The 18873-nt window shown below is 37.9% G+C and overlaps 1 protein-coding gene across 1 annotated transcript in view; it reads left to right on the top strand.

Annotated features, from left to right (window-relative positions):
* The window catches only part of LOC133456785 (immunoglobulin mu heavy chain-like), a 48184-nt gene that overhangs the window by 11820 nt on the left and 17491 nt on the right, over positions 1 to 18873 (top strand). The window lies entirely within an intron of this gene.

The following is an 18873-nucleotide window of genomic DNA, read 5'->3' as shown; positions in this document are numbered from 1 at the left end:
TTTTGAAACAGATATAATATTTGCGGGAGAAAGACCATTTTCACCGCATTTATTCTTCCAATTAACGAAATCGGGAGTGAGTCCCAAAATAACAACCTAGCACGTAATCTTTCTATAAGGGGAGGGAAGTTTTCTTGGAAAAGAGAGGTATGATGTCTTGTCACTTCTATCCCCAAGTAGGTGAATTTTTCTGAGGAGATTCTAAATGGAAACTTGATCAGGGGTGACACGTCCTCCATGTGGACCGGCATCAGAACACTTTTTGTCCAGTTAATTCGGTAACCTGAGAAGGTTCCAAACAGATCAATTTTATCTAAAAGCGCTGGAATAGTAACATGTGGACGTGTTAAATGGAGAAGGATGTCATCCGCGTACAGGGATATTTTACTACTTGTTCCTTTAGTGGTGTAACCATGTATCTGAGGGTCCAGCCTTATACTTTGAGCCAAAGGCTCAATGGCAAGAGCGAAGATTAAAGGGGAGAGGGGGCATCCCTGCCTCGTTCCTCTGCACAACTTAAATGAGGAGGATAATGTTCTATTGGTTAGAATTTGCGCCGTAGGATTATTATAGATGAGTTTGATTAACGACAGAAATCTAGCGCCGAGATTGAATCTGCTAAGGACTTCAAATAAGTAATGCCATTCAATCTGGTCAAAAGCCTTCTGAGCGTCAAGCGAGAGTATGACGAGATCGCTGGATGGTCCTCTCTTTGTGTACATGATATTAAAGAGACGTCTAAGATTGGAGGTGGAGTTCCTATTCGGTACAAAACCCGTCTGATCTGGGTGAATAAGTTTCTCTAGCAAGGAATTTAATCTGCTGGCCAGTATTTTGGAGAACAATTTCCCATCAACATTCAGGAGCGAGATAGGACGATATGCATCTACTTGCTGCGGGTCTTTCCCTTTTTTATGAATCACTATGATCACAGCTTCAGTCAAAGTCGGCGGCAAAACACCATTTGTCTGGGCATGTTCAAATACTCTTAATAAATAAGGGGATAATTTTTCACTATATGTTTTATATAGTTCTCCAGGAAGACCATCGGGACCTGGTGTTTTATTATTTTTCAATGAGGCAGTAGCCCTCTGTACCTCTGCAACTGTAAGCCCAGCGTTCAGTGATTCACAATCTTCCACACCCAATTTGGGAAGGTCGCATTTATCTAGAAATCCATTCACAATTTCAGAATTCGGGGTAGATTTAGAAGTATACAATTCAGTAAAAAATTCAAGAAACCTACTATTTATATCTTTAGGTTTTGTGAGGATCTTGTTGTCGCGGGCCTTTATCATATGTATTGTCCTATCGTTCTCCATTTTCCGAAGTTGCCGGGCTAATAATTTATGTGGTTTATCACCGAATTCAAAGAACCTCTGCCTGGTATAAAGGAATGCTTTACTTATTTTCCCAGACATAATTTCATTGTATTCGTACTTCAGGGTTGCTATTTTCCCATGCAGATCCTTAGATGGGGACTGAGCATTTTCTCTGTCAAGTAACTTGATCCGTTTTTCTAAATCCTTTAACTTGGTCATATTTTCTTTTTTCTTTGATGCTTCAAATGAGATTATGCTACCTCTAATATAGGCTTTGAACGCTTCCCAAAGGGTGGAAGGTGAAATCTCAGGAGTGTCATTCTTCTCAAAGTACAGGGAAATTTGATCATTCAGATATTCCCGGAATTTCTTATCAGTGAGAAGTTGTGGATTTAGTCTCCAAGATGTATGGGGTTTATCCATATGGTCTAAGCGTACCGAAAAGGAAAGGGGGCTGTGATCTGAAATTACAATGCTGTGATACCGCACATCTAATACAAAAGGTGCAAGTCTGGCATCGACTAGGAAGTAGTCTATCCTACTATAGGAATTATGCACAGGTGAATAAAATGAATAGTCTCTACCTGAGGGGTTCATTATCCGCCATATGTCTAGGATGTTTGTATTACTTATGTATGTATTCAGATATTCACTTGAAGTTTTACTTGAGAGGTTTGTTGTGGAGGATCTATCAAGATAAGTATCCAAAACGGTATTAAAATCCCCTCCAATTATCAAATTAGTTTGTGAGATATCCGGTATCAATGCGAAGACTTTTTGAAAAAATACAGGGTTGTCTTGATTTGGGGGCGTAAATATTCACTAGAGTAAGGGAGATATTGTGTATTTCTCCAATGACTATAATATAGCGACCCTCTTTATCAGTAAACATTTTTTTCTGCACAAAAGGAACACCTTTTCTAAATAAAATTGCTGCACCCCTTGCTTTGGATGAGAAAGTGGAGTGATAAATTTCACCTATCCACCTTGTCCTAAGCCTGCCATGTGAGTTATTATTCAGATGCGTCTCCTGTAAGAACATAATGTCTGAGGCCAGTGTTTTAAGATGGGACAAAACCTTCCCTCTTTTGACAGGATTATTTACTCCTCGTACATTCCAACTGGAAAATGTGAGATTTCTTATCCCTGCGTTATTGACATTCGTAGTCATCAGCAGTTATGGAACAGTATTGTACAATCAGTGTCTCAGCTGACATGCAAAACATTTTCGTAGGGTCTTCGTATCCCTCCCACCCCGCCACTGTACGCCCATCTACTAGTCCCTTCCCCCACCCAAATTTCCCTCCCCAGGTCAACCACAACCACAAAATAACAAGAACAAACAAAACTACTCTAGCCAGTTCAAAATGAATGGCGCGAGCCTTCTTAGGGAAGCTAAATAAAATAACTAATGTTACTACCCTACATTTGTTGATGGCCTGCTGCTAACTTCTAAATTGGTCCACCAACTCTGACATTCAGTAACAAGATATTTAAATGGAAGGGGAACGAACGATCAAGTAGTAACACGCACTTATTCAAACTTGAAATCCACAGTAGCTTGCAGCAAAAAATACAAACCTTATACATGGATAAACATAAGAAAAAACAAAAAAGTTATGGCTTTCGCCTCAGGAAAAACCTAACCGCAATCTTAAGATTTTCTATGAACTAGGAGCAAAACACTTGAAGGAACTTTAAAGTAAGCACAGTACCAGAATCAGATATTAATAAGAGACACATAATTAACACAGTGTGGTATTTAAAATGTATCTGCAACCTGAGCCTGAGAACAAATAAAAGCACTGAGAGACCGACAGGGAGAAAGACGTGTTAAAGTCTTCCCCTCTGAGGCTCTGTACCAATATAACCCTTTAAATTATTTCAAAAACAGAAAATAGAATAAACAAAAATCCAGCTTCTCAAATATTGAACCTGGCAGCATCTTCAACCTCTGTAATATGGTTTGTTACTCAGACACAACCAGGTACTTGAAGGCATCATAACCATCTTACACTAGCACTCCAGGGACAAAAAAATAAATAAGTAAATAAATAAATAATGAAAACCAATCCAGGTTGTGGCGCTAGTGAACTGGGCTTTAGGATGTTAACTAAAAAGAGCTGGGATTCACCTTTTATCATATTGCAAACAAATAAAAATAAACACTCACATTGCTATACTCAGCATTCTTAACCTTAATTACTGCAGTGAGACAGAAGGAGTAGGAATAGGCATACCTCAAACGAAATATAATCATAAATCTAGGGTCCCACAAATGACATCCCGCAAGTTTCACATTCTTACCGCCATGAGGCGCAGGTTGCATACGCGCGTCTTGACTGTGACAGTGACTGCTGTGGCGGCGGCAGCCGCCGGGCGGCTATGCAGACTGAGAACCGTGATTTAAAAGTTCAAACGTTCCCCGATGTTGACGGCCCCGGAGCGGAGATTTGCTCGGCGTATTCCTCGGCCTTTTTAGGGTCTGTGAAGGAAGTCTGTGTGCCGTTGTGGGTAATCAGGAGTCTTGCGGGATAAAGTAATCCATACCTGACGTCGGGCTTGTCACGCAGCAGCTCTCTGGCGCGGCTGAATAATGCCCTTCGCTTAGCCACGGCAGGAGGGTAATCCGGGAAAACTTGAACCCTTTTACCGTTGTGGTAGAGTTGTTTCGCCGCCCTGGCTTTCCGTAAAATTTCCTCCAACACATGATAATAGTGGAGCCTCAGGATGAAGGGTCTAGGAGGCTCGGCAGGGTCGGGTCTCCTCCGGAGGGTCCGGTGCGCTCGGTCAATCAGCGGCTTCTCATCCAGGGACAGCACGTCTTGTAGCAGCCCGGCAATATAGTCGCGCGGCTTGGATCCTTCTGCTCCCTCCGGGATTCCGGTGATTCTAATGTTGTGTCTCCTTGATCGGCCCTCCAAGTCCTCACATTTTGAAGTTAATTTCTCCACTTCAGAGTTTAGTCTCGCAACTTGGTGCTGGAGAGCAGTAACATCGTCGGAGTGGAGTGAGGCTGACTTCTCCAGGTCTTTAATAGTTTTCTCGTGCGTTGCTTGGGTCCCCTCAAGTGCTGAAATGGATGATTGAATTTCCTTTTTAGTTGTGGCTAATTCGTCCCTCCACTCGGTGCATACAATTTGTATGCGTGCATCAATGGAAGCACAGATATCGTCTTTAATCTGCGTGATTTCGTTTCGCAGGGCAGAAATAGCGGTCAATAATGCACGGTTTGGCGGGTCGCCCTGCTCACATACATCATCATGTGCAGCCCCATAACTGGAGTCCGAGGGCTGGTCGGGGCCCGTTTCTTGTTGGTCGGTTTTTCGAGATTTTACCTTTTTCGACATCGTCTTCTTATGTCAATCTTAGTGCTGCGCTTGTGCGTGTCTTCTTGCGTCGTTCCGAAGATCTTTAGAGCGGATTTATTAAAGTTTTGTGTTTTAATAAAGATAAGGTTGTCAGAGCTATCGCAAACACGTCTTACTCCTCCATCACGCAACAGCGCCCCCGAGTTGGGTTTTTTTTCAAATACTCTCAAAACATTTTGACCAGTTTTAACCTTTAGTTTACTTTGTTAAAATCTTCACTGGCTACACTACATCTCACTTCTGGATCATATGGAACAAAAAATGTCTGCTGACCAGAAATTGTCACTCAGAAATATTGTATCTTCATCCATGTGTCCAAGACGGGAAGAAAAATGTTGATTATATTAAAGAACAGACTCAAAATCTTATGGTTGCAACACTGTGAAATATCTGTTCAGCTATATTTGTAATGTAATTAATTAAAATGTGAAACTATTTTAATCCTCAGCCATCAAATGCTGCAATTGGATCAGGTCCTTTTAGTTTCTCTAACTTTATGTTCCTCCATGTAGAAGTATCACTAACAATGAAGCTTCATCCAAATGAACTGTATGTTTTTACCTGATTGAAATATGAATACATTTAGATGTAATAATTAAATAGGGGAAACAGTTTCCTCTTTGCATCAGTGCTGATTTTAATAGCACATTAAAATGAGTTCATTTCCATAACAGTTCAAGTGTGATGAAGCTGCATCCTTGATGTGAGGAGGAGTCGATGTAAATCTCAGACGTCTTCCTCTACTTAAGTGACTGTAAGAGGACAGATAACAGTGAAGCTGCAGTTTAACATGATGGATTACAGGACAGGACTGCTGCTTGTAACTATCTGCTGGGCAGGTGAAGACTGTCAGTGATCTTGATGTTAAAATGTTTCATTTGTTGTAACAAAGTAATGAATGAGATGTATTTCTTTTTAGTCTTGACAGGTGTTGATGGCCAGACTCTGATAGAGTCTGAACCAGTGGTTAAAAGACCTGGAGACTCCCACAGACTGACCTGTACAGCCTCTGGATTCACATTCAGCAATTATCACATGAACTGGATCAGACAGGCTCCTGGAAAAGGACTGGAGTGGATTGCTTTTGTATACACTGGAAGTTCTTATTTCTATTACTCTCAGTCCGTGAAGGATCGATTCACCATCTCCAGAGATGACTCCAGCAGTAAAGTTTATCTCCAGATGAACAGTCTGAGGACTGAGGACACAGCTGTGTATTACTGCGCCAGAGAGACACAGTGAGAGAAAAAAGCAGGAGACTCAAACAAAAACTACTTCCTCTTTTTTTTTCATCATTTAGGACTTTGATGCTTTTAATATCCTTAGATTCATCTTTTTCCTCTCTCTCTTTTTTTAACCATGTAGCTAAGCCAAATTTCTATATTGCATCACATTTAATTGAACAAGATTAGCTTTTTTTCATTTCTGCTTGACAAATTTGATGGCACAACTTTAAATTAATCTAAACTTACCTTTGAGAAAGAAGAAATAATAAAAATAATTGAAACCCTAATTTATTGCAACTTGAACTGGATAAAATAATCTACAAAAGACTACTTGAATGGATGGTCAGGTAACAAATGATGGAACTGCACAAGGATATGGCAGCAGGGTGAAAGGATGAACAGAAATCAGCAGAGAAAACAACAACATGATGAATATGAGACGTCCAACCTGCAGCCAGAGGACTGAGAAAAACACACACTGAGTTAAGGACAGATAAGAGGACAAAGATCCACAGAAATGTCCCACAAAGATCCACAAGTATGGAGCTAGAACAGTCTCATAATTTGCAAATGCACACACCGTTTCACAAATGCACAGGACAAAATTCACAAATGCAGAGAACAATTCACACGTGCGTAGGGCAAGATACACAAATGTATTTTTGATGCGCACACAAATATAACCTGATTTACAAACATTTTTATGTCTGTGAGCTGCGCTGGATTTGCGTGTGACCTTTGAGACTCCCCTGACGTGACTCCATCCACAAATACTTTTTTTTTTTAACACGGAAGGATCTGCAACCAATCAGATGTCTTTCTTTGTTTCAGACAATCATAAGAGCGCACCCCACATGGGGGACAGAGCTGCCCTGTGGGGGATGATTTACTCGTAAACCAGTCAGCCAACCGTAAGCCAATCAGATTAAAGGGCCGGATACACCTGCTGTTTGAACTGCGATCGCGACGTTGCTTAGAAAAGTGATTCAATATTTCGAGTTGGTGGAATAAAGATAAATAAACAAGACAGCAACACGGGATGGAGAGGAGATCACTGCTCTGCTTTTCTTGGGATCTCGGCAAAGAAAACAGCGCGGTCGGGGAAGGTTTGTCGGGCCGTTCAACCAGAGCCGTCAGGAGACTGGAGAGCTCTTAGTCCTGCCGATGCAGCAACTGATGATGAGAAACAGCGGAGATATTTATGTATTACAGGTGTCTTTCAGGAGAACGAGCCTGTCGACGCGTCAAATGAGTTGGGCGAATCCACTTTTTTCTCGAAGTGCACAATAAAAAAAAATCTTCTCCTCTCAAATATTTTTTATCCTGCCTGGCCCTAATACTTTTCAATACCATCCCGTGTTGCTGTCTTGTTTATTTATCTATTGAATAATTAATTCTATTGAATCACTTTTCAAGCTGGGCATACACTGTGCGATATTTTAAATGGTTTGATTCAGCCCCATCTCAAACTGCACGACTAAATCGCTGAGTTAAAAAGTTCGCAGCCCACTATTTATGGTCTCACACTGTACGTCCCGATGCTCTGATACGACCCGTCTGCTCACACTATACGATCATAATACTCACGTCGGACTTTTGTTACTGGAACTGCAACGTCAAAAAGAAGTGGAAGAAGAGGAACCCGGAAGTGGGAGACACCAAAGATGCTCAGTAAAAACAAACGCGCTGCCTTAAGCCTGAATTATGGTTCCGCGTTAAATCGACGGCGTAGCCTACGGTGTTGGTGTAACGCAGAACCATAAATCAGCCTTTAGCAATTTGTGCCATTCTGTATGGCGAAAAATTGGACAAGGAATTGGCTGGGCAGACGTGGGAAATGCAGTCTTTTTTTTCTGCTATTAAAACATGATTTGTAATGTGAATTTGCAACACTTTAAACTACAAATAATAGTTTTTGACGTGACATCAGAGATTGCGCATGATCTCTGCGAAAGGATGAGGCCAATCGGGTCATAGCTGCTTCAACTGTGATTCCTTCACGAGGAGCGACCAGGATTTCAAACAAGTTTGATTTTCTTGCGAGCACACGATTTGTGATCGGGAGCTCGTCGTGAGGTGTTAATCTCTCGTTGTTACCTCACGTATACTGCACGAGGCACGACCAACGATTGGGTCGAAATCCGGCCCGATCCAAAAAATAGTCGCACGAGTGGAAAATCGGTTCAAAACAAGCCGACAATCGCACAGTGTATGCCCAGCTTAAGCGAACGCAGTTCAAACAGCAGGTGTATCCGCTCCTTTAATCTGATTGGTTTACGAGTAAATCGTCCCCCATGTGGGGTGCGCTCTTATGATTGGCTGAAACAAAGGAAGACATCTGACACAAAACGTATTTTTGGCTGGAGTCACGTCAGGGGAGTCTCAAAAGTCACACGCAAATCCAGCACAGTTCACAGACAGAAAACCCATTTGTAAATAAGGTTATATTTGTATGTGCATCAAAAATACATTTGTGTATCTTGTCCTACGCACGTGTGAATTGTTCTGTGCACTTGTGAAACTTACACAAGTACACAAGGGGCATGTTTAAAATATACTGTTTCTGTGTTTACACACTTCCTGTTTCTTTAATTAAACAAAAATAAAAAAAATTCTAACAGCCCTTGGCATAAATGATACAGCGTAGAGTACCAACTGGTACAAAAGTTTTTTATTCCATCGTCGGGCACCGTGAAAGTAAAAACACATGCCACTATTTAAATGCCACATACCTCGCTTCGCCGACAAAGGGTGCAAACTTTCCTCATAACGTAGTGAGTAGAAACAGAAACACCGACTAACCAACATTAGGCTTCTCTGCTCTCCCTGCTTGCTCTCTGTGTGGCAACCCAGGTAAAAGTGGCAATCACAGATGTGGGGCAATTAGCCCTCCTTAAGCTGGGCATACACTGTGCGATATTTTAAATCATATGAGACTGTCCCATCTCACACTGCACGACTAGATCGCGGAGTTCAAAAGTTTAGAGCCCACGATTTATGGTCTCACACTGAACGAGCCGATGCTCGGATGCGACCCGTCTGCTCACACTATACGTTCATAATCCTCACGTCGGACTTCTGTGTACTGGAACTCGAGGCCGGTTTTGGGGCAGGGGTGGGCTGTTCCAACCCAAACGTGCGTCCTGCCCACCTGATCAAAGGTTATGGGATCCTTTATTTTTTTATAATTATATATATATATATATATATATATATATATATATATATATATATATATATATATATATATATATATATATATATATATATATATATATATTAAAAAAATCCCAAAATATCTGAACCATTTCTGATTGGGTGTGCACTGCGCATCATTTTTTGACACAACAAAGAACGCATACCGCAAAAGTCTCGGCGGAGGAACCCGACGTCCCAGCAAAATGAGAAGAGAAAAAAAGAGTTGTTCCGAACAGCAGACAGCGCACACACTGAAGGCTGATTTATGGTTCCGCGTTACACCAACGCAGAGCCTATGGCGCAGGGTACGCCGTAAGGCTGATTTATGGTTCCGCGTTAAACCAACGCAAAGCCTACGGCGCAGGGTACACGGCGACCCGCACCATACGTGGAAATGCGGTCTTTTTTTGCTATTAAAACATGATTTGTAATGTGAATTTGCAACACTTAAACTGCAAATAATAGTTTTTGACGTGACATAAGAGATTGCGCATGCTCTCTGTGAAAGGATTAGGCAAATCGGGTCGCAGCACTGCTTCAACTGTGCGATGCCTTCACGTGGAGCGACCAGGATTTCAAACATGCTTGATTTTCTTGCGACCTCACGATTTGTGATCGGGAGCTCGTCGTGTTACCTCGTCGAGCTCGTCGAGGTGTTAATCTCTCGTCGTTCCCCCACGTACACTGCACGAGGCACAGAGACAGATTGGGTCAAAATCGGGCCCGATCAAAAAAAAGTCGCACGACTGGAAAATCGGCTCAAAACGAGCCGATAATCGCACAGTGTATGCCCGGCTTTATACACACTCCATGGTATGTGGTAAAACCTGGAACATGGATCTCCATAACAACCAGCTCAGCTGGCCACTAAACTACTTCTTATAACCTTAAAATGATGATTCTTCATTGTTTGTCTGTAAGGAGTTATTCTCTTAAGTAGTTTATTACTAATATGAGTCTATATCAGTATAGCAAATGATTAATAATGTTATTTTTCCTCTTGTGGAACAAGTTTTGCAGCAGCTACATTAAATGTTGACGTTGCAGCTTCTCAGAAAACATTTGTTTAATTAAACATCCAGTTTTAAAACAGCACAATGATTCATAAGCAGTTGTGTAACTGATAATAAGCTGGTAATCATGTGAGTTAAGATGGTTGCGCACTGATGATTAAAATAACAAATAAAAGCTTAGTTATGAAAATAATGTATAAGTTAAAACAAAATATTTAAATCATTTAAAAAAAAATCGTTTTTTCATACAAAAAGGAGTGTAATAAATTTGAAGTATTTTTAAGCTAGTAAGTTATTGTTTTTTCATGAATGAGATGTGTTTTTGACATTTCTTTATTAATGTTTCAGAGCAAAGTTCAGAGACAGTCACACAACAGGACTAACAAAAAATACTTTTACAATGATGTATGTATGTATTTAATTTTGTATTTATTTACTTATTTTTTCAAACAAACTCACCTAAAGACAGTAAAACTCTTACATTTCTGCAGACACTGACGGTCAAACACGAGTCTGATTACGCTTGGATCTGACAGCTGCAGGAAAACAACTGGAATGGATTGATTATATCAGTGATACAGTGTTATTATCTACTACTCTCATTCAGTCCAGAGCTGGGGCCTGTACTACGAAGCGGGATTTGGGGTTAGCGAGGTAACTTCAGGTTTAACCCTGGGTTTTCAGGACTACGACGGTGGTTCACTTCTTATCGCCATGGTAACTTATGCTGAACAGCTAACCTGCTCCGGAGCAGGTTATGTTCGAGATACAGATCGCCGGGTATAAAAGCACCGCCCACTGACCAATCAGCTCTCTTGGAAAATGGCATGCCCTTTCGAAGAGAATCCAGTGGAGCCCGAAGAGAACGCGTATTCAGGGACCACCAAAACCCCTTTGCTTTCCCTGATGAGTACCTGTATGAACGATCCAAAAAAAAAGGAAAAAAAGAAAAAAAAGAGGTGGAGGAGAAAATAAAAAATAAATCAATCAATGAATAAATAAAACAAATCATCACCCAAAATCCGATGTACAGTCAATCCAAAACGAATACCAATTAAATAAATAAATCAAGAAGAAATCAAAAAGAAGATGCATTTGTATGGGGATAGCAAAAAAGGGATTTTCAATTTCGTCCCTCGAACATTCTGAGAAGTCACTTTAAAATACTAAATACCCCCCTCCTGAAAAAATAAAAAAATAAATAAAATAAATAAATAAACCCAATTCTTTGGTACAGCATCAGCACAAGTTATCGGTCAACAACAATAGTTATAGAACCAATATATACAGGACTGTCTCAGAAAATTAGAATATTGTGATTTTCTGTAATGCAAACACAAAAACAAAAAATGTCATACATTCTGGATTCATTACAAATCAACTGAAATATTGCAAGCCTTTTATTATTTTAATATTGCTGATCATGGTTTACAGTTTAAGATTAAGATTCCCAGAATATTCAAATATATGTTTATATCCTTATGAACTTACGCATTTATAGTCCGCGATCTTTTGCCAGCTGTCTTTCCTGCATTTTGCAGCTGCAACTGTGTTGCTTTTTGCCTGTATTATATGCCTATACTCATCATATTTCCGTAAAATTATTGTTTGCTCTTCGCTACTGAAATAAGCGGCTCTGACAGCGGACTTCTCCATGCTTGCGATTGGTCATGCGCTGAAAACACTGCCCCTTTTATGTGCACGCGCTCATATCCAGATTGGAGAAACCTGGGTTGATATACCGAGTTGATAACCACCGTCGTGTGACCGCTTAGCGTGATTGCAATTGTCCGGGTTAGTGAATCTGGATAAGGAAAAGATATCCTGGGTATGTTGAACTTGCTTCGTAGTACAGGCCCCTGGTTCACCATCTCCAGAAACAACAACAACAACAACTGCTGTTTATTCATGTCCTTGAGTGACTGCAGCTGAGTGAGCCACTGCACAAAAACCTGATTCTTTCTTAAATGTAAACAGGATACAATATGTTTATAGGAAAAAAGAAAACAAATAAACAAAAGAAAAGGAAACTGCATGATAGAGGCATGATGACACTTTTTAGAACAAAGACTGCAACAAAAAATAAAAACATACAAACTTGTTATAACAAAATAGAATCCGTGGGAATGCTATGACAAGTTGGAGTCCCATGTGAACCACATATAAAATATTATATTATGTGATTAAAGATGGTTCCTAGTTCGACTCCAGGCCCGGCAGGTTCTTTCTGTGTGGAGTTTGCATGTTCTCCCCGTGCTTGCGTGGGTTCTCTCCGGTTACTCCGGCTTCCTCCCACAGTCCAAACACATGCATAGTAGGTTAATTGATGATTCTTAATTGCCCGTAGGTGTGAGTGTGATTGTGTCTGGTTGTCTGTCTGTATATGTGGCCCTGCGATGGACTGGTGACCTGTCCAGGATGAACCCCTGACTCTCACCTGTAATTAGCTGGGATAGGATCCAGCAGACCCCGTCACCCTGTACAGGATAAAGCAGGTGTAGAAAATTAATGGATGGATGGATGATTAAAGATGTACAGAGGTACTGAAAGCTCACAGAAACATTGAAGAATATTGTTGAATAAAAACCAGCTCAACGCTTTATTTGACAATGTTTTGTAGATTCACCTTTTTACCCATAGAGGGCAGCAAAGTCTTGTTTTTGTCGTGACAGTGTGACGTTACATTTACAGTGGATCATGAAAACAGGAAAGCTCAGAACAAATGAGTCATTCTTTCTGGTTAATTATTCTGAAAAGTTTGTCAAGTTTCATAAATTACAAAATATTGCCTGATTTGTTTTCTATCAAATTTTTCAAAAGGTTATCCTCTCAGTACAGTTATGGTATTTGGAAACAATAAAAACAATCAAGCACAGGTACAGATTGAGGGTGTAAACATTGAAAGAGTACATGAAACAATATTTCTTGGGGAAATTATAGATGACAGGATTTGCTGGAAATCTCATATTAAACACATCCACAACTAAATATCTAGAGGCATCTCAGTTCTGGCCAGAGCACAATTCCTGGATAATAAATCACTCCGCATTCTGTTCTGTTCCCTGGTTTTGCCTTATTTAAGTTACTGTTTAGATGTTTGGGGAAATACATATAAAAGTTCACTGCAAACACTATTCATACTGCAGAAAAGAGCCATAAGGATAATTCATAATGCTGGTTTTCGTGAAAACACCAATTCATTATTCTGCAATTCTAAAATAATCACATTTTTTGACATAGTGGAATTCCAAACTGCACAATTCATGTATAAAGCTAGGAACAACTTACTGTATTACCATCTCACTTACAGGAAATGTTTGTAAACTATGGAACAGAATGGATTCAGAATTAAAACAATGTCCAAACATTAACCAGTTTAAAAACAAATATAAAAACATGATTTTCACAAGGTACAAAGAGGAAGGCCTGCATATAAACACTATTGGGTGAATGGGTAGATTTGTTTATATTTATGTACAGAAATGGGCAGCTAATTATATGTGTATGTATGCATGTGTATATATATATATATATATATATATATATATATATATATATATATATATATATATATATATATATATATATATATATATATGTGTGTATGTGTATGAATACGTGTGTAAGTAGATATATATAGATATAGAGAAGATGGAGTTAATATAGAGATAGTATGGTGTAAATGAGTATATTTATATAAATATTTATATGGGCATGTGTGTAGATAGATAGAATATATAGAAATACTCAATTATGTACATGCATAGGTAAGTGTGTGAGTACAGTGTGTGAGTATAATTATAGTGTAGTTAGTTATTATAAATAAGTGTTAATAAATGATTAGTGAATGGGGGTAGGATTAAATAAGTTTGCACTTCTTCCTACTCCTTTTTGCACATGTAAATAAGATATTAAGTGTTAAAGTATGAAATTCTTTGTTTTGTTGTTTTTTTGTTTGCTTTGTTTTGTTTTCTTATCTTCTCTTTAATTGTTTTCTTTTACATGTACAAAATAAAAATCAAATCAAATCAAATGTATTAATACAATATTATAATGTCTTTGATAATAATTTCTGCCAAAATCTTTGTCTTTTTTAAATAATGGTTAATTGTTAAAATAATCAAGATGGGAAAAAGAAGTCTGACCTGGGTCACACACTAAATGCAAGTAAGTTCATATGTATTAGTTAAAATCTTTACATAATAATGCCCTACAATCTCTATTTAGAGCATTTCATAAATGTATTTAGAAATACAATTTTAGAAAAAAAAACACCACAAAAAAAATGTAAATTAAGCAGAATTTTTATATCATATAATCTCCATTAATTTCATAACTGAATCATCAACCAGATATAAATAAAAACTTTCACAGTGATTTAAACTAAATAAGTAATAATTCTCCTCATCCTGGTGATACTGCTCTTCTCTGATCCAGATTTAAAATATCCTGAAAATCCAACAAACTAACCCGTAAAATTCTGCAACTCTAACACTTCAAAGAAAATTCTGACAAACCACCAGAGGTTTTATCCCATTATACACACAGTGAGCCTTTCTTGAAGGTTTATCATTATTATTATGTGTGAACAATAACAACTACTACAATAATAATAATGTTAGTAACATATGGCAGATGAAGAAGAAATCATTCATACTATTACCAAATTAAATGTTCAATTCATTTGTAATAAATATTCATCCCATGTGCTAATTTCCTGAGAGACAACCGATTGAAATCATGTTTTTCTTACCTGAAGGCGGTATATATCCAGCGTGCAATAGTGCATTTGGTTTTTGTACTGGAGTTTTTCATGGTGATGGAATGGGGGGGCACAATGATACACACCCATACAAAAACCTCACAACAACAAACTGACTCTCCCCCATTGTTATGTTGGAAAAAGTAAAGTTTGAAATAAATCAAAGGATATATACAGTATATAATTTTATGTATGTATGTATATATATATATATATATATTCAATTTAAAAAAAAAGATTACATTTTAAAAAGCTGTCATTGGGATACAACGCTACATAAAAGCTCAAGTGCAGCATTAAAGTCAGGGTGCTGGGTGGAGTTTTTGTATCAGGATGTATCACAGTGTACAATAACTACCACAGTGATAAATCCTGTGACAAAAACCTCTTGCAACTGTAAATGTATAAAACAAAATAAAAGTATGACCACTCGATTATATATTACAGTCTTTGTTCAACCTGTTGGTTTCCTTATCTAGGTTATAATTAATATCGATGTTTTGATTGGGTTTTCATTAATTGGACTAATTTCAAATTAGTTTAATTTTAGTCTTGAGATGACATTTGTTGATTTGATGATATGAAAATAAAGCTGAACTGAACTGAACTAAGTATTATCCAACTAATGAGTTAATATAGCAGCCATTTATTTGATAAGAAATAAAATGAATAATTTATAAAACATAATTTATTGTAAACAATCAAAAATGAGTTGTGAGTTTCTTGACAGTGGATTTGACGGATATGCTTTTGGAGCAGTTTTGTTAAATTCAAGTGACAAAAGGATGACTGACGGGGCGTCAAGCAACATAAAGCATTTAATATATAAAGAAAACAAATGTTTAATCACACACAACTCTTATATGTTGCTATTTTGAGATGTGTTGCAGTTTAATTTTGACCATTTAAACCTTTCTTAAAGCAGTGTCCTTAATATAAACCCCTCAACATAATATTTCACATCTCACGTATCAAAATTAAAATTCACCATCAAAAAAGGATTTATTTTTTTAAAGCAATGACTGAGAATAATAATAATATAAATATTGACTAAAATATAAAAATATGTGTGTAGAGTAAAGTGAAAAGTTCCTGATGGAGTCTGAGTACAAAAACACTGACAGTTTGGTGAGATGTTCAGACGAAGGTTTTTGTAGGAGGGTTTATCACAGTGTACCATGGCAGCTACCACAGTGATATATGGTAATACAAAAACCTGTTCTGCAGTGAACTGGAAATCAGCCTCACTGTGGTAAAAGAAAAAGAGATCACTGAAAGGTTTTAGAGGTTTAAAAAGGTTGTTTTAGACAAAGAAGAAAGACAAGATTTTGAATAAAACAAACATGCTAAATTAAATGCCAAAAATTGTTTTTATTTATTTATTCCACCCTGAATGACATGGTGAAACATAAGTTCAGAAGTTAATATATGTTACTTTCAGTAAAGATCAGATGTTGTACATTAATACAATCATACATTCCTGCATATTTAACCCTTTGGGGTCAGAATCTGTTGATATTTCTAGTCTGCATTGTTTTGTTGCTTTTGTTTTGTCTTGTTTTATGCACTCAGCACTAAAAAAATTAAAACTGTAGTTCATGTTCAGGTTTTTGAATGAGTGTTTTTCACTGTGGAGGATGGAACCCAGTGAAAAAAGACGATACAAAAACCTGTCCTCAACTAAAGTGAAGGACAAAGAACAAATTAAAGAAGTCCACTGTTACTTTTAAATATCTGGGAAACACATGTCATGATAATTATTACCTAATCTAAAAGTGTTAAAGGACCAATGTTACGCTAGAACAAGAAGAAGTATATTATATGTGTTGTTAAACACAAGTTTTAGTAAGAGGCTGAACCACTAGCAGCGACCACAGTGACACGTCCTGTTACAAAAATAACACCAACTGATAATAACTGCAGACCTACATCTTCACATCGTAAAATTAACATAAGGTAAAAAAAGATGTACATTTACAAAAAGTATTATTTAAAAAATTTACAAAATTGTCCCACTATATTTCATCTTTTCTTCTTTATTTGTTTCTTTTTTTTAATTCATGTTGAAAATAGCACAAAGGATTAAAAATAGAAATAGCGTTTACTTCATAATTTCATCAGGAACTGAAATTGATGATATTTTACAGATATAAACAAAACCTTCAACCTTATTGGAGAGAAAGCTTTGCCGGAGACCTGTGGACTCGTAGACGACATGTGACAAGGTTTTTGTAATGACATGTGTCACTGTGTGGGGTGGGAGCCACGGTGATAAATGTCATTACAAAAACCTGTCCTGAACTCGGATGAAGCATAAAACCAACATACCTCAAGAAAAACATCCCATCATTTCAACAAATCACAAGGATTTGGTATACAGTATATTATATATTATATTTGCCTTAATATTGGAGGGCATGTAACACTATTTTTCTTCTTTTTCACAAAAATTAAGGCAATCACAAAATGTGGTTTATTATCATTTGATGACATGTGAGTACTACCTCAGTTTTGTACTTCTTAAAATGTGAAATAAAATTACAATAACAGCAAGTATGTCATGTTCAGTACCCAGTGTGAAGTTTATATGAGGAACTGAACTACAGTAGAAATGACAATAGTGGATTGTCATTTATACTGTAATACATTAAAGACAAAACATCATTGTCTCAGTGAATAAAAGCAGTGTAAGGTGACGACGACGACGACGACGACAACGACGACGACGACGACGACGACGACGACGACAGTGAAAAACATATCACTGTCTTCAACAAAACTGTGTGATGTAAAGAGAAGTGTCTTTAAAAAAATCTTCACGGCCCTCAGGCACCAAGAGGTTTGTGGTACTAACTATTTTAATCAGTTAAGTAGCCATCTATGAGAAGTGATATCATTCATCCTAACAAAGTCAATAAAACTACTGAGACTACTGAGTAAGACATGGATATTTTACATATTTACCAACTGATCTGACCAATGATAAGATGAGAGGTCGGAGGTGAGAAATGACCTGATGACAGTGATGGTGGCTGACTTAGGCCACGTTTACACATAGCCGGGTATTTACAAAAACGGATATTTCCCCCTCTACGTTTTGAAAAATACCATCATTTACACGAACCCGCATAAATATGCTGTTAAGGTGCTATGAGCAGCCAAACCTACAGGGGGCAGTGTAACGAGAAGCATAAAGTCATGCTAACCAATCGGCTTCCTGGAAAAAAACGTCAACAAATGACACGAGTAACTTCCAGTTACTTCCAAGATGAACGAGAGTCTTTCGTTTGGAGTGACAGAGAAGTGGAGTTACTTTTAAGTGTGACTTTAGAATATAAAACAGGTAAAATACAAGAAAATATTGACGGCGGCAAAACAAATTGTAAACACAGGTCGCACACATGATGCTGGTGTCGTTTCTGTCGCATAATGTGACGTTCTGAAGCCTAAATGGCCGTTTCTCTCTGTATAGACACAAACGTGAAGACGGAGTTTTTTCAAATCTCCACTTTGGCTGGAGTTTTCAGAAATGATCGTTTTTGGTGACTTTGAGCTTCGTTTTCGTGTAAACGAACAGTCAAAACGCATGAAAACATCACTGTTTTTGCTACGTGTAAACGGGGCCTCAGTCTCTTGCAGTGACTGAGCTTCATTATGATTCTTAGCAGCATTTTAGCACAAACTGGAGGCTACAATATATTCTGAGCTCTAATCTTCCACCAACTATTCAGTGAACTACTTTTTTTTCTCTTTTTTAACTGCATCATAAATAAAACATATTTTTGTCACACTGTTGATTTTATGTTTATTTATAAGAAAAAGTACTTTTACCTGCGTAGCATTTCTGCCTGCTGCACGTGACAGTGATTTTGTGTTTATGAAAGTATGTTTAAAAAAAAAAAAAAGGTATGTTTTAATGAGTCACTCACAAACGAGAAAGACAGTTTCAAAAAGTAAAAGTTTGGACATGAAAAAGCCTGT

Source organism: Cololabis saira, chromosome 12, assembly GCF_033807715.1.
Source record: "Cololabis saira isolate AMF1-May2022 chromosome 12, fColSai1.1, whole genome shotgun sequence".
NCBI lineage: Eukaryota > Metazoa > Chordata > Actinopteri > Beloniformes > Belonidae > Cololabis > Cololabis saira.
This window is presented reverse-complemented; position numbering and strand designations above follow the sequence as displayed.